This window comes from Scyliorhinus canicula, chromosome 13, assembly GCF_902713615.1.
Source record: "Scyliorhinus canicula chromosome 13, sScyCan1.1, whole genome shotgun sequence".
NCBI classification, from domain to species: Eukaryota; Metazoa; Chordata; class Chondrichthyes; order Carcharhiniformes; family Scyliorhinidae; genus Scyliorhinus; species Scyliorhinus canicula.
In genome coordinates, this window is record NC_052158.1 from 32,058,652 (window position 1) to 32,080,951 (window position 22,300).

The 22,300-nt window shown below is 48.7% G+C and overlaps 1 protein-coding gene and 1 pseudogene across 1 annotated transcript in view; one reads left to right on the forward strand and one right to left on the reverse strand.

Annotated features, from left to right (window-relative positions):
* The window catches only part of LOC119976321 (netrin-G1-like), a 266,704-nt gene that overhangs the window by 215,929 nt on the left and 28,475 nt on the right, over nucleotides 1-22,300 (reverse strand). The window lies entirely within an intron of this gene.
* Nucleotides 1-22,300, forward strand: part of LOC119975540 — a 106,502-nt pseudogene that overhangs the window by 72,487 nt on the left and 11,715 nt on the right.

A 22,300-nucleotide genomic window follows, 5' to 3' on the forward strand; every position in this document is an offset into this window, starting at 1 on the left:
GGTGTGGTACAGCAGAAATGGAAAAGTAATTTTTAAAGCAAAACAATGTTTATTCTATGAACTCAAGTTAACCTTTTTAAAATATAGAATGAACATCTTAGCAACCATTAATTCAAATACAACCTCCACAGAATACAACACTAAGTAATCCTTAATAAATTCTCAAACAACATTCAGAAGACAAAAGACCCTTTTAACACAAAGATCAGGTTTAAATTCACTATTGAGAGCAGTTACCACATTGAAATCAGCAAATGGACACTCATAAGCTTGCAGAGATTCACACACATCCTGCTGTGATTGCAGCTTCTCCAGAACTAAAATGAAACCAAACCCACCCTGCAGCAAAAAGCCTAAAGCGAAAGTAAAAAGCTGTCAGGCAGCCCAGCTCCACTCACTCTTCTGACATCACTGCAGTAATAAACACCCATTTCTTAAAGGTACTCTCACTACAGATATTTATATACACACCCATTTATAAACACCCATTTCTTAAAGGTACTCTCACATGACAGGTGTGGCGCCGATTTTGCCGTCGTGGAATTCTACGGATCCTCCGTTGGCATCAACACTTAGACGCAGGGATGGATAATCCAGCCCCATCTCGTTCCTGACCTTTGCAAAGGCACATTCCACAAAGAGGTGGACAACAGTCTCTTCACACATCAGTCATCTTGAGGGCAACGTGCAGTTGGCGGAGACATCGGCAGCTGGATTCTCCCTTCTGGAGGACTAAGTTCCCAAGCTGGCGGGAGAACCGGCGCCAACCACTCCGGTGTCAACAGCCCCGAAAGTGCAGAATTCTCCTCACTTTCGGGGTCCAGGTGGATGCCAGAGGGGTTAGCATCGCTGCAGCCAGCATTGAATGGCCGGCGTGATCTCGCGCATGCGCCGAACTGCCGACGTTGTTCGATGCATGCGCAAACCGGCCGACGTATTTTGACACATGCGCGGGGGATTCTCTTCTCCGCGACGGCCATGGCAGAGCCCTATAGGGGGCCGCGCGGAAGGAGGACGAGCCCCCACGGAACAGGCCCACCGCTGTCAACAGCCCCCGACCGGCGTGGCATGAATCCCACCTCCGCCCAACAAACAGTGCCGGAGAATACGGCAGCCAGTGTTGGGGCGGCGGGGCGGGATTCACTTGGGGATTCTCTGACCCGGCAGAGAATCGGAGGGAATCCCGCCCCAGATGTGTGGGAATGATCTGACTGGCTGATGTATTGACCACACTCTTGACTACACTCTGAAGTGGCCGAGCAAGACTCTCCTTTGGTCGGAACCGGTGGTTCAAGGAGCAGCCCGGCACTTCCTGCTCAGTGTAACGTGGGTACGGGAAGACAGGTCAGAATTTACGAGAGGCCGTATTCCGAGAATAAATGAAATACGTGAAACGAATTCACCTGAGCTCTTTGTCCCTGTCTGATGGACCTACTGATCAGTAAACTTGCTCCCATCCATCTCTCATTGGCATTTGTAGGAATTCGGGACAATGAAGACAAGAGATTTATATTGGACAAAGACCAAAATGTTATACTTAATGAGATTCGGAGTATCATGCACTGAAATAAATAATATTTAAAACCTGTTCAAAAGTAAGTTAGATAATATCACAACACTGAAAATGAAGCTTCATTAAATTAAGATAAAGGTCTTAATTCTGATTCACTGAGGTTTACGTTGACTAATTTATACAATAAAGTCTTGAGAGGTAGAATCTGCCCTCCTGAGCGTTTTATAAATTGCACAGAAATCCATAAACTACATTATCTCCACATTGAATTCCTGTAATTATTTCATCCGGATCATTATCCCTGGGACAAGCTACTGAATGTTTAATGAGGGTGATCTATTCATTGACTGTCCCAGAGCTGAATCTGCAGGTAGAAATCAGACTCCTACCAATTAGACAGAATTTCACTTCACCAGAATGGTTGATGGGTCATTGCTGGACTCAGAGAGGGCTGCACTGTCAGAGGGTCAGTACTGAGGGAGTGCTACACTGCCAGAGGGTCAGTACTGAGGGTGTGCTGCACTGTTAGAGGGTCAGTACTGAGGGAGTGCTACACTGCCAGAGGGTCAGTACTGAGGGTGTGCTGCACTGTTAGAGGGTCAGTACTGAGGGTATGCTGGCCAATGTTTATCCCCACTTACATCACAAGAATAGATAAATTGATGTTGTTGTTGGTGTATCTTCAGACCCAAATATTACCCTTTGGGAATAGTAAAAATAATAATAACATAATAATTTATTGTCACAAGTAGGCTAACATTAACATTGCAATGAAGTGACTCTGAAAATCCCCGTGTCGCCACATTCGGCACCTGTTCAAGTACACAGCTGGTACGAGAATTGAACCCGCGCTGCTAGATTTGTTCTGCATGACAAATCACCTGTCTAGCCCACTGAGCTAAATAGTGGGGGAAGTGATGGTAGGAGTTGGAGCTCATTTTCAGCTGCTGAACCGTACCGATCATTCGTTGAGTTTGGACTCAAACCTGTAACATCTGGTGCAGTGGTAGGTGTGCTATCCACTGCACTACAAGGCCTCCTGGATGATTTGATCATCTTTACATTGCTGTTGTGGGATCTTACTGTGCACAAATTGACTGTTGTGCATTCTGCATTACAGCAGTGGCACAGTATTCAAGCTGGGGTCTTGTCACTGGTTGAAAAACGGCTAACATAGTTGCCTTTTTTTGAACATGATGTGGAGATGCCGGCGTTGAACTGAGGTGAGCACAGTAAGAAGTCATACACACCAGGTTAAAGTCCGATGTCGATGGTAGCCATGATGTGGAGATGCCGGCGTTGGACTCGGGTGAGCGCAGTAAGAAGTCTTACAACACCAGGTTAAAGTCCAATGTCGAATTTTTGAACAGAGAGTGATACTTCTTCCATCGAAAGCGAAGATTGTCCTTGACAATAAAGGAGGAGCTCCCTCTCCAGATATAAATCACTGTTGGGATCTGTAATTCCCCACCTTGGGACTCATTCACTGATCTTCATTGATTTCTACTTCCCGCCCAATCCAGGATCATTTCCCTCATGTTAAACCAAAGATAAACCACATACTCCGCCTTGTAATTCCCTCACCCTCATTAACCCCAATTAAAATTTAAATCACTTGTTCTTGCCCTGGATTCAATGCTGTCAATCACAGCTGGTCCAAAATGCTGATAAATACAGATTCTCTTTCACTGTCCTCACCACATTATCTAAAACTGATCATGTGTGAGGGGATCGATGCTGCTCTTAATGTCTCAACAACATCTCACTTAATGGGCCCTTCCTGCAACTTGCTGACACAGTAAGAAGGATCAAGCTCTCCGGTTAAATGCAGTAACCACTTCCATTACGGAAAGTCACGGACATTGTTATCTTGGAAAGGTTCCATTGAACAGAATCATCTGATTAAGCATTGGGTCAGTTGCAGCCTTGGCTCAGTGAGTAACATTCTCGCCTCTGATTAAGAAGGTTGAGGGTTCAAGGCCCACTTCAGAGAATTGAGCACTAAAGCCAGGCTGACACTCCAGTGAAGTACAGAGGATGTGCTGCACTGTCAGAGAGCGACAGCACAGCTGGACTGCTGCACTGTCAGAGGGTCAGCACTGAGGGAGTGCTGCGCTGTCAGAGGGTCAGTACTGAGCGAGTGCTGCACTGCCAGAGGGTCAGCACAGCTGGACTGCTGCACTGACAGAGGGTCAGCACTGAGGGAGTGCGGCACTGTCAGAGGGTCAGTACTGAGGGAGAGCTGCACTGTCAGAGGGTCAGTACTGAGGGAGAGCTGCACTGTCACAGGGACAGTATTGAGCGAGTGCTGCACTGTCAGAGGGTCAGTACTGAGGGAGAGCTGCACTGTCACAGGGACAGTACTGAGCGAGTACTGCACTGTCAGAGGGTCAGTACTGAGGGAATGCTGCACTGTCGGAGGGTCAGTGCTGAGGGAGTGCTGCACTGTCAGAGAGTGAGTACTGAGTGATTGCTGCATTGTTAGAGGGTCAGTACTGAGAGAGTGCTGCACTGTCAGAATGGTCAGTACTGAGAAAGTGCTGCATTGTCAGAGGGTCACTGCTGAGGGAGTGCTGCTCTGTCAGACAGTCAGTTCATGGGAATGCTGCACTGTCAGAGGGTCAGTACTGAGGGGGTGCTGCACTGTCAGAGGGTCAGTACTGAGCGAGTTCTGCACTGTCAGAGGGTCAGTACTGAGGGAGAGCTGCACCGTCAGAGGGTCAGTACTGAGGGTGTGCTGCACTGTCAGAGGGATAGCAAACAGGGACTGCTGCACAGTCAGAGGGTCAGTACTGAGGATATGCTGCACTGTCAGAGGGTCAATACTGACGGAGTGCTGCACTGTCAGAGGGTCAGTACTGAGGGAGTACTGCATTTTCAGAGGGTCAGTACTGAGGGAGTGCTGCACTGTCAGAGGGCCAATATTGAGGGATTGCTGCCAGTGGGTGAATACTGAGGCAGTTTTACACTGTCAGAGAACCATTGCTGAGGGAGTGCTGCACTGGGTGGGGAGGGGTGAGTTGAGGACAAGAGGGGACGAGATAGATTTTAAAAAAGGCTTCTTTTAAAAAAATAATTTTAGAGTGCCCAATTCTTTTTTTTCCAATTAAGGGAAAGTTACCATGGCCAGTTCACCTATCCTGCATATATTTTTGGGTTGTGGGGGCGAGACCCACGCAGACACGGAAAGAATGTGTAAACTCCACACGGATTGTGACCCAAGGCTTGAATCAAATCCGGGTCCTCGACCCAGTGAGGTAATGTACTAACCACTGCGCTGCAGTGCTGCTCAAAGGCTTGCATTTTGACAGCTACTTTCACCACATCAGGATCTCCTTGACAGCTTGAGAAAATTGATTGAGCTGTACATGTTGCAAACGTCGGACGAGTGGCAACAAATTTGTTTACAGGAAACTCCCACAAACACCAATATGATAGTCATAGAATCTCTACAGTACAGAAGGAGGCTATTCGGCCCATCAAGTCTAGACCAACCCTCTGAAAGAGTATTTTACCTAGGTCCACTACACCACCCAATCCCCGTAACCACACCAAACCTTTGGACACTAAGGCCAATTTAGTGTAGCCAATCCACCGAGCCTGCATATCTTTGGACTGTGTGAGGAAATTGGAGCACCCGGAGAAATCCCACGCAGACCCAGGGAGAAAGTGCAAACTCCACACAGACAGTCAACCAATGCTGGAAGTGAACCCAGGTCCCTTGCGCTGTGAGGCAGCAGTGCTAACCACTGTGCCACCATGCCCCCCATCATAATCTCTTTTTCTCAATCATGTCCGAGTGATAAATAGCAACAGGATAGCTCGGAGAGAACTCGCCAGTTGCGGGAACTTTTACCTTTATCTGAGATAGCAGTTAAGAGTTCTAGTTTCACATTTTGGCTAAACTATGGCATCCCTGACAATGCAGCACTGCATCAAGGAGCTGTGTAGAAATGGGAATTATTGTGATCTGGACATCGCTGCCTGATAGGGCAGTGGAAGCAGATTCAATGTTGACTTTCAAAATGGAATTGGAGAACTGTTGGATGGAGGGTAATTTAACAGGGCTGTGGGCAGGGCCAGGCAGAGACTCTGGGGAGCCTGGTGCTTCTGTATCTAGGATCTTCATCCATGCCCCACTCTCCCCTTTACCATTATCCTTAAGTATACACATTAGTTTTGACCTCTTTCAATCAATTAATTCACCAAACTATCACAGAAAGGTATCAGTAACATGATCCTGCCAATTGCTGCCTTCCGGTTATCAATACTTTCCGAATATATGTATGCAGCTTGGCCATGATTTTTCGGTCTGGCAATAAAATAAAATAATGTTGTGTTAGTTTGTGTGCGCCCTACAAGTTTTAAAAACTTTATTGGCAGTTGTGTGCATGGATGGCTCAGTTAGCATTAATTTCCCATCCCTAAATGGGCTTGACAAGGTGGTGATGAGTTGTCTCTCGAAATGTTGCAGCCCCTGAGATGTATGTACTCCAACAGTGCTGTTGGAGAGGGAATTCCAAGGTGTGACCCAGTGACTGTGAAGAAAATGCCCCCTGTATTCTTGCACCTCATGAAGCCCGTCTCTCTCAGACCATAGAAAACATTCACAAGAATGGTTCTGGGAATGAGGGATGTGAGTTGCACAAGAGGATCGTAGGATGTGAGTCTGTTCTCAGAGAAGAGGATGTTGGGTGATGAGCTAAAGGTGTATTCAAAACCATTGAGGAGTCGTTGACAGAATAAATTGGGAGAACCAGTAGATACTGATTGGAAATGATTGGCAAATTAGGCAATTATGACATGATAAACTTTTATTTTTACATAGCAAGTGCTTAGGATCTGGAGTGCTCTGCTTGAGACTATGGGGACAAATTCAACCAATGCCTTAAAAAGAGAATTATATCATTATCTGAAGAGAAAGACATTGCAGTTATATGGGAAGAAGGTGGGGGACTGGGGTGAAATAAATTGCTCTTGCAGAGAACTTGCATGGACATGATGGGCTGAATGGCTTCCTTCTGTTGTAACAAGAGATGTATTTTTGGGGGGTTCTGTTCGTATCATGTGCAGGTAAAGTAAGTTGTGTGTGTCCAGGATTAATTAAATAGGGAGAAGGTTACTAAAGTCAGGTTGTCTGGGAGGGCTAAGAGGCCAATGAGTCCATCTACGTGTGGTTGTCCATGAAGACCAGTTCGGCATAGAGAAGATGGGTGGGAACGGGTCTGCTCTGGCAGAGTTGTATGCAGTGTGTCAGAAGCAGCACTGCACTATGGAAGTGACACACTCACCTCAAAGTCTCTTGCCAACTGAGGTCCATCTTGTGTGTAGCACTCGTTAACAATTGGTTGGATGCTGATGCGATTTCCAGCTGGTGTGACAGAAGATTGGAAGACCTGATGGGACATTGGCGGGCAGCTGTTCTAATGAGCTTTCATGAAATTCAAAACAATGCAAATGCAATTCATACTGCCAGCGGGAAGGCCGACCACCATTATCCCACAATTGGGAGAATTGCAACTTGATTTTATGCCAAGGGGAGACAAATTATGCGCAAAGTGTTTGAGAAGTTGTGAAGTGTACCTTTATTAAAGTGACAATAATTCCTTGACTTGGGGAATATTATTGGAATTTTTATGGTTCCAAAACTATAAGGATTGTTACCAGACAGGCAGTTTAATTGTGTACTTGTGACAAAGCATGTTCTCTTTCATTGGGGTTGTTCTGTCAGACTGTTTTAACTGTGTAACTTGAATCTTGCACGCATGAGTTTGTTTTCCTTTTATTAAATCTTTTAGTTCTTAAAATTCTAAATGTGTCATTGGAGTTCTATGCTTTTGGGGTCAGTAACTCTTCCCCCTCATTGATGGTTAGCAGTTTCAAATTCCGAAGGGTACACATCTCCAAAAATCTGTCCTGGTCCACCCACGTTGACACCACCACCAATAAAGTGCAACAGTACCAGTACTTCCTCAGGAAACTAAGGAAATTCGGCATGTCCACATTAACCCTTACCAACTTTTACAGATGCACTATAGAAAGCATCCTATCGGGCTGCATCACAGCCTGGTACGGCAACTGTTCGGCCCAACACTGCAAGAAACTTCAGAGAGTCGTGAACACCGCCCAGTCCAACACACAAACCTGCCTCCCATCCATTGACTCCATCTACACCTCCCGCTGCCTGGGGAAAGTGGGCAGCAGAATCAAAGACCCCTCCCACGCGGCATACTCACTCTACCAACTTCTTCCATCGGGCAGGAGATACAGAAGTCTGAGAACACGCACAAAGATTCCAAAACAGCTTCTTCCCCGCTATTACCAGACTCCTAAATGACCCTCTTATGGACTAACCTCATTAACACTACACTCTTGTGTGCTTCATCCGATGCCGGTGTCATGCGTACATTGTGTACGTTGTGTTGCCCTATTATGTATTTTCTTTTATTTCCTTTTCTTTTCATGTACTTAATGATCGGTTGAGCTGCTCACAGAAAAATACTTTTCACTGTACCTTCCTACATGTGACAATAAACAAAATTCAGTCCAATCATTATATAATGAAAAATACAGTTTGCAATTAACAAGACTGGTTTCACTCCAGGGTCTGACTTGCCCAGCATTTTGCATCAGCTGTGATCGTATCACTGTGCTGTGACTGATTATTGATTCTCTCCGTCACACCAACCTTATTCTGAATCCACATTTCTCTCTGAGGTATGCCTGGAATCTGGATCACACTGTTTAGATACTCCTTCCCATCCCCAAAGCTGACACACATTTGCAACTCTCCCCACATAATGTCGTGGATTTTTGAAATAAAATATTCATTCATGTGTTTTAGTGTTGCTGGTTCGGCCAGTTCCCTTCCCAAATCCCCTTAAGAAGCTGTTGCTGAACTACCGCTTTGAATGACTGTAGTCTGCGTTGTGTAGATACACCCACAGTGCTGTTTGGTATGGAGGTAGAAGGTTTAGCACCGTAAAACAGTGAAGGAATGGCAACATATTTCCACATTAGGATGATGTGTGGCTTGGGGAGGAATGTGCAGGTGGTGCTCTTGTCCTTCTCGGTTGAAGGAACTTGGTGAGTTGCTGCAGTGAATCTTGTAGATGGTAGTCATGGCTGAAACTGTGCTTCAGTGGCAGGGGAGTGAATGTTTGTGGATGGGGCACCTATCAAGCGGGCTGCTTTGCCTGAACGGTGTCCAGCGTCTTGAGCGTTGTTGGAGCTGCACTCAGCAAGGTAAGCGGAGAGAATTCCAACTGACTCCAGACTTGGGCCTTGAAGGCTGAGGACAGGCGCTGGGGAGTCAGTAGATGTGTTACTCTCTGTTTAATTTCCAGACGCTAACCTACTATTTTAGTCACAGTGTTCACATGGCTTGTCAATTTCAATGGCGACCCCCAGGTCATTGATTCAGAAAGTGAAGACGTCATTAGGGGCAACACGGTAGCATTGTGGATAGCACAATTGCTTCACAGCTCCAGGGTCCCAGATTCTATTCCATCTTGGGTCACTGTCTGTGCAGAGTCTGCACATCCTCCCCGTGTCTGAGTGGGTTTCCTCCGGGTGCTTCGGTTTCCTCCCACAGTCCAAAGATGTGCAGGTTATCATTTTCATAGAATTTACAGTGCAGCAGCAGGCCAATCGAGCACCCTACCCAACACCACCCTATCCCCATAACCCAGTAACCCAACCCAATACTAAAGGCAATTTTGAACACTCAGGGCAATTTATCATGGCCAATCCACCTAACCTGCACATCTTTGGACTGTGGGAGGAAACCAGAGCACCCGGAGGAAACCCACGCAGACACGGGGAGAACGTGCAGTCTCCACACAGACAGTGACCCAAGCCAAGGATCGAACCTGAGACCCTGGAGGTGTGTAGCAATTGTACTAACCACTATGCTACTGTGCCGCCCCATCATTTAATTGCCAAGGACACACTGGCTATAGTGGTGTAAGGGTTCTGTTACTGGACTAGTAATCCACAATTGTGAGTTGAAATCCCACCCTGGCAGATGGCGAATTTGAAATGAATTAACTAATTTGGGAATTTACAAACAAACAATTATTAATAATGATGATGACAAAGCTGTCAGATTGGGCGTTCCTTTTTAAAAAATTTTATTCACCTTTATTTCCTGCTCCGACGAGCTCAGTCTCAATTTTTTGACTGGTGGGCGTGTTTGCGAGAAGGGTGGGAAACGTAGAAATAAACTTTTCTCCATCTCGGGTGGGATGGGGGGGGGAGGGAGGAGTGGCTCTTTCAGATTTGGGATGTCCTTCCCCTTCATGACCTTGGATCTCTGCCTCTCCCTCCTCGCCAACCTAGCCTTCACCCGCCAGGTGTCCCCTACCCTCCCACCCCTGGGACTTCCCTTGAGATCAGGCCCATCACTATGTTCCAGGCAGAGTGCTGCAATACCCCTTCTGGCCACTGCAGTGTTATGCCTGGACAGGTTGAAGAACTGACGACCAATCGGATCCAAGGGTGGACGGAAGTCCCAACCACTGCCAATCAACGCTCAAGTGAGAGCTAAATGGTGGTGGGCCTCTGAGATTTGGCAGTAGCGTGTTATGCACCAACTCTCAGGACGGCAAGTGCCAACCACTCGCCTTCCTTAAAATTCAACCCATAGTATTGGAGCGCTCATCTATCCCTCAAATTAAATGTAAAATTCAATAATCCTATGGTCGCTGCTACCTAGGGCACCTTCATCCATGACATCATTAATTAATCCTGCTGTCTGGTTGGCTCCAGAACATGCTGCTCGAAGAAACTATCCTGGAACTATTTAATGTACATCTCATCTGGGCTACCTTTGCCCAATTAATCTTTCCAGCCTATATATAGACAAAAAAGAATAATTGACAGAATACATTGACAGTGGTGCATCAACAAATAGTGGTTGGTTACAGTGCGGAACAAGGTCAAACAAGAGCAGCATAGGGCGTTGTGAATAGTGTTCTTCCTGTAGACATCTGTGCTTAACACTCAATTTGGCTCTGTTTCTTGTTCTAAGCTCTGGAGTCGCCAGGTGCCGTTAAGACACCGCCACAAGCTTCAAGGTGAAGTTCAAAGCAATAAAACCGTACACCAATTAGTAAGTCCAAACAACTAGAGTTTATTATAATACAATTATAATAACTACCCATGCACACGCTAAAGGATTAAACTTACTCCTACCGCTAAACAACTAATACTTATCTCGAAGGAACTGCTGGGTCAGGGAACAAGGCCTCTTGCTCTGCTCTGGTCTGCAGACTTCAGATTGTTATCAATTGAAAAGGGTGTCAGGAGTGCCTATTTCTGGTAGCGGTCGTCGTTAGGCACTTACTTGTTGGTGGCTGCTGCTCGACGGCTGGAGTAGGAGACAGGAGCCAGGAGACAGGAGACTGAACCATGTGTGGGACCTTTCTTTTATAGGTCCCAGGGGGTCCGCGCCCCTTTGGGCGGACTCCCTTACCTGCTTGGAATCGATTGGGTCTCTTCCCAATCGATACGTTTGAACCCCCCAATCATAGGGCAGTTCCTCGGTCACTGGGGCGGTTCTTGGGACCTATTGTTTTGGGCTTCTCTGGCGCCACAGGGTCTGGCCTTCCATAGAATGTATCGATTTGTGCATAACTTGTGTCCATTGTATCTGGGACTCGCCCGGTATTGCCTCATTAGTATGTTAACTGGTTTCTTTTCACAGTGCTGTCTGGTGTCTGCAATAGTCAAAACTGGTTTCTGCAGTCGTCCCAATATACAATCGCCTTGCAAGCTGCTTGCTTTCCAACATGTCCATTTTCCCTGCATTCCTTGCAATCTTCCATTTTGTGTTGGGCAGTGGCCACCCCAGGTGGCTACAGATGGCCACCTGCAAAGGACCATGGGAATTGCAGCCAACCCAGGACAGACAGATACAGAGCTTTTGTGTATTTGAAACGCAGGTAGCTAGACCTGATCGAAACCCCCTCTCGTTTGCATTATAATGGCCCATTTCCCCAGAACAATAGGACTGCACTCAAGAAACCGACACAGACTGATCGGCGCCAGTCCCTTAACTCAGAGAGCCCAACCGCCAAGGTCAATGACTGCTAAGGACCAGCCCAGCCACAAGGCACCTGCCCCTTTATTGGCCAAAATTGAAGGCAGTGACCGAAGCCTGTCAAATTATTGGGTCCAAGATTAAGGACCGCACTAAAGAGCGCAAAATCCCAGAGGGATAAAACGGGACACAGCCATGTGTTCAGTTCATTTTGTACCCGGCCTGATCAAGATAAAGGGCTTATCCATCTGCACAGAGCCGGTCGCCCTGAAGTTAATGACAGGTTATTGTAGTTGATAGGTGTAGTATAACTTGTAGTATATTGTGCTTACATGTCGAAGTAACCCATGTGTGGAAATAAACCATCTTTGAACTTGAACTGACTGACTGGTTGTGTGGTTATTTGACTGATACGCGGGAAAGCCTTGTGGTTCAGTAAGAGAAACAGAAACACCCACAATATTGGCGATGCTGTTGGGACATAACATCATGTCATAAAAAGAGCCTCAGTATCATATTGGCGACTCTAAAGAGCAACATTATTGGTGACGCTGGTGGAATAGTATTCCATTAAGTTGGCAACATTACAGGGAACAGATCAGTCGAAGGGAGAGTCATTGAGGAGTCTAGTAGCTGTGGGGAAGAAGCTGTTCCTATGTCTGGATGTGCGGGTCTTCAGACTTCTGTATTTTCTGCCTGATGGAACGGTCTGGAAGAGAGCAAAGCATGGGTATGAGAGATCTCAGACAATGCTGTCTGCGTTCCTGAGGCCGTCGGAGGTGTATACCAAATAAATGGGAGGATGGCAAGCTTGTGTGATGCGTTGGGCTGAGTTCACCACACTCTGCAGTTTCTTGCGGTCTTGGGCCGAGCAGTTGCCATACCAGGCTATAATGTAACCGGATAGGATGTTCTCGATGGCACATCTGTAGATGTTTGTGAGAGTCGATGCAGACATGCTGAATTTCTTTATCTTCCATAAGAAGTAGAGACGTTGTGGGGCTTTCTTGACTGTTTCATCAACGTGAATGGACCAGGACAGACTGTTGGTGATGGGGACCCCCAGGAACCTAGAGCTATCGACCATCTCTGCTTCGGAGCCATTGATGTGGATGGGGGTGTGTGTCATGCTGCGCTTCCTGAAGTCGATGATCAGTTCCTTGGTCTTTCCAGCATTTAGAGAGAGGTTGTTTTCGGTACACCATGCAACCAAGTGCTCTATCCCTCTTCTTTAGTCTGATTCGTCGTTGTTTGAGATGTGGCTAATACTAGTGAATTCTTGACTTGATCTTATCTCATCTCTATCCAAACCATTTTCACATCCTGGTTTCCCGCGATTAGATCACCCCTCTCTATTGTGCCAACAGCATCATTAACCAGCAGTCACCCCTTCACCTTTTCCTCACTTCCTGTCCTTCCTTAATGCCCTCTCCCCTTTAATATTCAGGTCCCAATCCATGTCCATGTCTCTCCAATCGCTGACAAATCGTACTTGTTTATTTCTATTTGCGCTTTCAACTGCCTTGTTTTGAAAGCTTTGTGATTCAGTTACAGATCATAATAACTCAGAAGAAAATTGTCATAACGAAGTGAATTTATTTACATATATACATGTTATACTTTACATAGCATCTCACTCCCAGTGCAGATCCTGTTGGGAGGCTAGGGATGGGGTTACTGGGTTATGGGGATAGGCTGCTGTGGGCTTGAATGGGTGCCCTTTCCAATGAAAAATGAAAATCGCTTATTGTCACGAGTAGGCTTCAATGAAGTTACTGTGAAAAGCCCCTAGTCGCCACATTCCGGCGCCTGTCCGGGGAGGCTGGTACGGTGCAGACTCCATGGGCTGAATGGCCTCCTTCTGCACTGCAAATTCTATGGTTCTATATCAGGCCCCACGTTGGGCCTGCTCTTGTCCCCTACCTTAACCATCCCCAGGTGGTTGGCTTCCGCCCCCCTCTACCAAGGGAGCACATGCTGCATGGGTCCCGCAGGTAGATCAGCTATTACAGACCTCAGGGGGGTTATAATGCAGAACCTTTAGCTTTATCTTTTTATTCTTTTTAAAACCTCTATTCTCGTCTATTGATTTATTATATGTGTACTCTCTATCCCCTCCTGTCTTAGTCTGTTTTACACTTCCCCTGATAATACATTCCTGTTTTGCCTTGCCTCCAGTCAGTGTGATTAATCGTATCTTCTCAAATCTGTTCCCTTGCCTCCACTACTCAAAGCCTCTCTACTTCCCTCGTTACGTGACTTGCAAGAACACTGGTCCCAGCACGGTTCAGGTGTAGACCGTCCCGCCGGTGTCGGTGTCCACGAGCCGGAACGCACGCCACCCACACCGGTCTTTCAGCTCCTCAGGGTCCCTCGGAATATGAAAAGGACTGGGAATGGGGCGAATTCTGGCGATGACAGGCAAATTCTTTCCATGATAATTCACGGGGCAACTGGGCGAATGGGTTCTGAGCTCAGGAAGGCGGGAGGAGCAAGGAGATTTGATTGCTCTGTCATACAGTCTCCCATGTTCAAAGCCATCATGTTGAACTCTGACCCTGAATGCTATCTCCTGACCCTCGGCACCGTGAGACTGCAGTGCTAACCATTGCACCACCGTGCTGCCCTGTCACTCCTCAGGAATGCCACTCCTCAGAGCATCACCCCTCAAGATGCCTCAGTGTCACAACTCAGGGTGTTTCAAAATACTTCTCCTCAGAGGGTCTCTTCTCAGGTGTTATCCCACCTCAGGATCGAGCTCCTCCAAGCCACTCGTCTATGTGTCACCCCTCCACATATTGAAACTCAGAGTGACGCATCTCAGGGAAAATCAGACTGTCACGCCTTTTTTTTAAATTTTAGAGTACCCAATTCATTTTTCCAATTAAGGGGCAATTTAGCATGGCCGATCCACCTATCCTGCACATCTTTTAGGTTGTGGGGGCGAAGCCCACGCAAACACGAGGAGAATGTGCAAACTCCACACGGTCAGTGACCCAAAGCCGGGATTGAACCTAGGACCTCGACGCCGTGACGCAACAGGGCTAATCCACTGCCCCACCATGCTGCCCGAGACTGTCACGCCTTGAAGCATCAGTTTAGGGTGATTCAGATTTCACTCAGGGTCATTAAAGTGCTGTTCTTTTGGGGTCCCTCAGAGTGTCACACTTCAAGATCTCTTATACCAGGGGTGGGCAAACTACGGCCCGCCAAAGGTCTTTATGCGGCCCATCAAGATCAAGTCATTAAAAAAAAATTTTTTTTAAATAAATTAATTTTAAAAAATAAGGTTTATGGGGGGGGTGGCTGTTGGGTTACTGGTATAGGGTGGATACGTTGACTTGAGTAGGGTGATCATTGCTCGGCACAACATCGAGGGCCGAAGGGCCTGTTCTGTGCTGTACTGTTCTATGTTCTATTTTCTATATGAGGCGCCCAGAATCATAACCGGGTGAAGTGCCATTTTTGAAAAGTAGAGAAAAAGAGGGCTAAAGGCAGGATGCCGCCGGGGGAAGCGCTGAGGTATATGCCGCACGCTAATGTGTTTCATGTAAAGTTTCTACTTTAAAATATTAATTAATAAAAATTAGTTGCCTTTTTTTTCTTTAAGAACCTTTTATTTTGGCTATTTTAAATATTAATTATTTTGCTTAATATAGAGTGCTAAAAGTAAACTCTTCTTGCAACCCACAACTGGTCACAATCCACCAGTTGTGTTACTAAAAAGAAGGGACAAGTGTTTTACTACTAAGTTACTTGGGTGCTTAAAATAAGTATTGGTATGGTTTGTTGGGAGCTTAACCTCACTCAGCAGCAAAAATAGTTCAAGTTAAATATTTAATAAGACTTGGGGGCCTCACGGTAGCATGGGGGGCCTCACGGTAGCATGGTGGTTAGCATCAATGCTTCACAGCTCCAGGGTCCCAGGTTCGATTCCCGGCTGGGTCACTGTCTGTGTGGAGTCTGCACGTCCTCCCCGTGTGTGCGTGGGTTTCCTCCGGGTGCTCCGGTTTCCTCCCACAGTCCAAAGATGTGCGGGTTAGGTGGATTGGCCATGCTAAATTGCCCGTAGTGTAAGGTTAATGGGGGGATTGTTGGGTTACGGGTATACGGGTTACGTGGGTTTAAGTAGGGTGATCATTGCTCGGCACAACATCGAGGGCCGAAGGGCCTGTTCTGTGCTGTACTGTTCTATGTTCTATGTTCTATACTATGCGGCCCTTTAAAATTGCAAATTTCTGAATGTGGCCCTTGCACGGAAAAGTTTGCCCACCCCTGTCTTAGACCGTCACATCTCAGAGTCCCTCAGAGTATCTTTCTAGAGTGCGTTTCTACTTCACCTCAGGATGTTAATTGTCAGGTGTAGCTTCAGTTGGTGTCATCTCAGTTACCCTTCCATTAGAGCATCTCAGCACATCACTCCTCAGGATATCACAACTTGGGGTTCTGTGTCTCAGGGTATCGCCCTTCTGACTACGACATTCAGGGTGTCACTCCTTAAGTGTCTTTTTTTACGGATGTGGGTATCGCTGGCTGGCCCAGCATTTATTGCCTATTCCTGAAGGTCCGGAGACCCATTGCAGTGCGTCTGGACATGTCGGCCAGACCAGGGGCGAAATTCTCCGACCTCCAGCAGGATCGGAGAATCGCCTGGGGCCGCCGAAAATCCGGCCTCCGCCGTGGCAGAGATTCTCCGCCACCCGGGAAGTGGCGGTGGCGGGAATCACGCCACTCCGATCGGCGAGGCCCCTGCGGCGATTCTCCGGCCCGCGATGGGCCGAAGTCCCGCCGCTGGGAGGCCTCTCCCGCCACCGAGGTTTGAACCACCTCTGGAAACGGCGGGATCAGCGGCATGACCGGGCCCCCGGGGTCCTAGGGGGGGACGGGGGGCGATCGGACCCCGGGGGGTGCCCCCACGGTGGCCTGGCCCGCGATCGGGACCCCCCGCTCAGACTCCGGGCCAGTGCCCTGAGTGCACTCTTTCTCTTCCGCGGCCGCCACGGCCTCCGCCATGGCGGAAGTGGAAGAGAAACCCACATTACGCATGCGCCGGTGGTGACACCAGCGGCAGCTGGCCGCTGACATCACTGCCGGCGCATGTGCCGACCGGCGAAAGCCTTTCGGCCAGCCCCGCTGCCGGGGGCGCCGGTTTTTTGCGCCAGTCTTCTGGTGCCAACCGCTCCGGCACGGGGCTAGCCCCCAAAGGTGCAGAGAATTCCCCACCTTTGGGGAGGTCCGACCCCGGAGTGGTTGGCGCCACTCCCCTACGCCGGGACCCCCCGTCACGCCGGGTAGGGGAGAATCCCGCCCCAGGTAAGGATGGCAGACTTCCTTCCCCAAACCAGATAGTTTCATGGTCATCATTATACTTTTAATATATTGAATTCAAATGTCACCATTTGCCATGATGGGATTTGAGTCTGGGTCCCCAGAGCATTAGCCTGTGTCCCTGGATTATTAGTCCAGTGACAACACCTCTATGTCACTGCCTCCCCACTCCTTCGGTTCCTTCAGAAAATGGAAATGGCTATGAATGGGGTGATGAACAAGTTAATTCAGAGAGGAACGGCAAGGTCGCTGAGTGAGTGCGGAAATGTGCCTGAGAATCAATTTTTCCTCAGAGACTTTTGTTGTCCAGTAATGCAGTCTCCATGTTCTAACCTGCCCACATTGCACTCTGACCCCGAACATTATCTCCTCACTCTCCTTGGTTGTAAGTTTAGTCCCAATCTTTGTACCTGCTGTCCTGCCACTCCCTTACTGTGATGTCTGTTTGAAACTCCCTGAACTAACTCTTAAAAAGCTGATGATGAACTTTGCGTCTAAGCAGCCCAGCTCGTGCCCCAGGATCCCCCACAGTGCCTGGCTGCCTAGGTGCAGTCACTTTTGTTTTAAAGACAAAGTTTCAGGTAGCTGAGTATCAGGGCCTGATTCCTGCTCGGTGGGGTCGTTACAATTTAGTTGTTGGTTCCTGACAATCCCCTGTCACAGTCCAGAGTCTGCGTGCATTGGCTGCAGGCCAGCTCCTTCCCGGAAGAGAATGTTCACACTCCTACCAGTAAGGCCATAGACCGATGTGTCTGTCACAGCTGGCATTTGTAATAAAGCACTCGGATGGAGCAGCTCCCGCACCATCGCAAGTGAGTCGCAACTGCACTCCACGAGGCCCAGATTGTGTGCTCACTCTCATACCCTGGTGTGCTTCCCCTCACAGAGGTCTCTGAGCATCCCCTTGCAGAGTTTTCTCCTCTATCACACACCTGATTTGCCTTGTGGGTAGGCTTTGGGGAGTCAGGCTCATTTACTCACCACACTCCTACCAGTAGTGCCATAGACCGATGTGTCTGTCACAGCTGGCTTGTTGAGAATGGCGGTCAAGTAGATTTTTCCCTCTGGTTGGCTCCCTTACCCCTGCCACCGAGCCAGTCCAGCAGCTATGCCTGCAGGATAAGGCTGGCACGGTTATGAGTGGTGATGGACATTGAAATCTCCAAGTGTGCATTTGACACGCTCCATCTTAAAAGTGGTATTTAGCATGTCGGAGGGCAGGTCAAAGGCTAGGAATCCTATGGCGAGTGACTCACCTCCTGACCCCCAAAGCCTGTCCACAAGGCACAAGTCAAGAGTGTGATGGAATGCTCTCCACTTGCCTGGATGAGTGCAGCTCCAACAACGCTCAAGAAGCTCGACACCATCCAGGACAAAGCAGCCCCGCTTGATTGCTCCCCCTTCCACAAAAATTCACTCCCTCCACCACCAATGATCAGTGGCAGCCATGCGTACCATCTACAAGATGCACTGCAGTAAATCACCAAGATTCCTTAGACAGCATCTTCCAAACCCAGGAGCACTACCATCTGGAAGGACAGGAGCAACATATTCCTGGGAACCCCACCACCTGGAGGTTCCCCTCCAAGTCACTCACCATACTGACTTGGAAATATATCACCGTTCCTTCACTGTCACTGGGGAAAACTCCTGGAACTCCCTCCCTAACAGCACACCTACACCTGAAGGACTGCAGCGTTTCAAGAAGATAACTCACCACCACCTTCTAGAGGGCCTAGGGATGGGCAATAAATGTTGGCCTCACCAGCGGCGCCCACATCCCACAAATAATGTTTTTAAAAAGATGATCCGTCAGCTGATATTGTTGGGAGTGGTGGTGGTAGTAATCGACTGGAGGTTTCCTGGTTTTCTGCTTGGCATGATGCCGGGAGACTTCATGGAGTTCAGAATAAATAAAGAGGATTCCCAGGGGAACTCCAGCTGACTGGATAGCACTGTTCCACTATTTGCCAGTTGGACAGGGCATACCCAGCTTTGGTGGTGGTGATGCCCGGGACAGGGGCTGTGAGCGATAATGCTGTGCATATGATTTTCAGGCTGATGGTTAACTAATCTGCTGAACAACTTGTCAAACTTGAACATGTTCCCAGAGATTAGTGGCGTGGAACTTGCATGGTCATCTGACAACGGTGTGGATCAGGGGCTTGGAGGGTGCGTTCTTTAAGATGTTGGGTTGTTGAGTTGTGTTCATGCCCTGATGTGTCTCTCTCCGTGTGGGTGTTGGTGTTCTGGGGTTCATACCCTGATGTCTCTCTGTGTGGATATTGGTGTTTTGGGGTTCATACCCTGATGTCTCTCTGTGTGGATGTTGGGGTTCAGTCCCTGATGTCTCTCTGTGTGGGTGTTGGTGTTTTGGGGTTCAGTCCCTGATATCTCTCTGTGTGGGTGTTGGGGTTCAGTCCCTGATGTCTCTCTGTGTGGGTGTTGGTGTTTTGGGGTTCAGTCCCTGATATCTCTCTGTGTGGGTGTTGGGGTTCAGTCCCTGATGTCTCTCTGTGTGGGTGTTGGTGTTTTGGGGTTCAGTCCCTGATGTCTCTCTGTGTGGGTGTTGGTGTTTTGGGGTTCAGTCCCTGATATCTCTCTGTGTGGATGTTGGGGTTCAGTCCCTGATGTCTCTCTGTGTGGGTGTTGGGGTTCAGTCCCTGATGTCTCTCTGTGTGGATGTTGGGGTTCAGTCCCTGATATCTCTCTGTGTGGGTGTTGGTGTTTTGGGGTTCAGTCCCTGATATCTCTCTGTGTGGGTGTTGGGGTTCATACCCTGATGTCTCTCTGTGTGGATGTTGGGGTTCAGTCCCTGATGTCTCTCTGTGTGGATGTTGGGGTTCAGTCCCTGATGCCTCTCTGTGTGGATGTTGGGGTTCATATCCTGATGTCTCTCTCTGTGTGGATGTTGGGGTTCATACCCTGATGTCTCTCTGTGTGGATGTTGGGGTTCATACCCTGATGTATCTCTCTGTGTGGGTGTTGGGGTTCATACCCTGATGTCTCTCTCTGTGTGGGTGTTGGGGTTCATACGCTGATGTCTCTCTGTGTGGATGTTGGGGTTCATACCCTGATGTCTCTCTGTGTGGATGTTGGGGTTCAGTCCCTGATGTCTCTCTGTGTGGATGTTGGGGTTCAGTCCTTGATGTCTCTCTGTGTGGGTGTTGAGGTTCAGTCCCTGATGTCTCTCTGTGTGGATATTGGTGTTTTGGGGTTCATACCCTGATGTCTCTCTGTGTGGGTGTTGAGGTTCAGTCCCTGATGTCTCTCTGTGTGGATGTTGGGGTTCAGTCCCTGATGTCTCTCTGTGTGGGTGTTGGTGTTTTGGGGTTCAGTCCCTGATATCTCTCTGTGTGGGTGTTGGGGTTCATACCCTGACGCCTCTCCAGGTGAGTGTTGGTGTTTTGGGGTTCAGATTCTGATGTTTCTCACTACGTTTCAGACTCTCACTCTCTCCGGTATTTCCTCACGGGTATGACCCCGATCCCCGGTTTCCTGGAGTTTGTGGCTGTTGGTTATGTGGATGATGTCCAGTATGTTATGTACGAAAGCGACCGGAAGGAACTAATCCCCAGGGAACAATAGATGCTGGAGAGTGAGGGGCTTGAGAATTGGAAGCGGAAGACAATCCTTGTCCAGGAGCAGGAGCGGCATTTCAAAGCCCATATTCCAATGCTCATGTACCGCACCAACCAGTCAGGAGGTGAGTCGTCACCATCCCATAACTTGATATTTTTCTGTCTTCAAAGGGTTCAAGGGGAGGAACCGGGACCAGAGTGGGATCTGGGGACCAGAGGCTGCGGTTTTCTGCTTGTTGCATGGTATCATCCATTGGGACTGGCACTGACTGCGAGTTTGTGTTTCTGATTGTCAGGGATCCACACGTACCAGCTGATGTATGGCTGTGACCTTAGGGATGATGGGACCACGAGTGGATTCAACCAATATGGATGGGACGGACGAGATTTCCTCAGTCTTGACATGGATAACATGGTGTGGGTGACCCCGTTCCTCTGGGGAGAGGTCACCCGAATCAGCTGGGACCAGGATACTTTCAACAGCCAGCGATGGAAGCACTACCTGGAGGGGGAGTGTATCGAGTGGTTGAGGAAATACCTGGAATATGGACAGAGGGAACTGAGAGTCGGTGAGTGAGAGGCAGGAGGGAGTAGAGTTAGTGAGTGAGGGGGGGACTGAGAGTCGGTGAATGAGGGGGGACTGAGAGTCGGTGAGAGAGTGGGGGACTGAGAGTCGGTGAGTGAGGGAGGGACTGAGAGTCGGTGAGTGAGGGGGGGGACTGAGAGTCGGTGAGTGGGGGGGGGACTGAGAGTCGGTGAGTGAGGGAGGGACAGAGTCGGTGAGTGAGGGAGGGACTGAGAGTCGGTGAGTGAGGGGGGACTGAGAGTCGGTGAGTGAGGGAGGGACTGAGAGTCGGTGAGTGAGGGGGGGACTGAGAGTCGGTGAGAGAGTGGGGGGACTGAAAGTCGGTGAGTGAGGGGGGGACGGAGAGTCGGTGAGTGAGGGGGGGACTGAGAGTTGGTGAGTGAGGGAGGGACTGAGAGTCGGTGAGTGAGGGGGGGACTGAGAGCCGGTGAGTGAGGGGGGGACTGAGAGTCGGTCAGTGAGGGGGGGGGACTGAGAGTCGGTGAGTGAGGGGGGGACTGTGAGTCGGTGAAGGGGGTGATGTCTGGGATACTCTATCTTGCGTTTCCTGTCCTGGTTCCTCTTTCTTCTCAGTTGCCCCCATCGTGTCCTTTACCCGTCTGGGTGATTCTAACCGGCTGTCCTGTGTCATCACCGGGTTTTACCCTCAAGCCATCGAGGTGAATCTGTGCAGAGACGGAGTGGTGATTGATGAGACCCTGTCCAGTGGAATCTTACCCAATCACGACAGTACCTACCAGATCCGGAAATGGGTGGAGTTTGATCCGGAGGACCAGGCTGAGTATTCCTGTCGGGTGGAACACAGCGGAATGAATGAGACACTGGCGATGATTTATGGTAAGACCATTTCTCACTGTTAGTGAGACGCAGCCTCAGATTAGGGTCACAGGAGGGAGGGTCAGTGTTGAGCTGGCAACCCAGGATGGGCTGAAGCCCACAGAACAGAGAGCAAAAAATCTTAACTTTCAATGTGTCAGAGTCTTCACCCCACTAACTGAGTGAGCCTATCCTGGGATGTTACAGTAAGACATGGCCCAGTAAATCATACGGTCATCTGAATTCGAGCAGTAGTCGGGTATTTCTCCCCTCGAGCCTGCTGCACACTTCAATATGTTCATGGCTGACCTGATTACGACCTCAACTCCACATTACCACCTCCCCTTTCCACCCATTGACTCCATTTTTAATCAGGAGACTATTTTACTCTGCATTCAAAATATTCAGTGATCCTGCCTTCACCATTTTCTGAG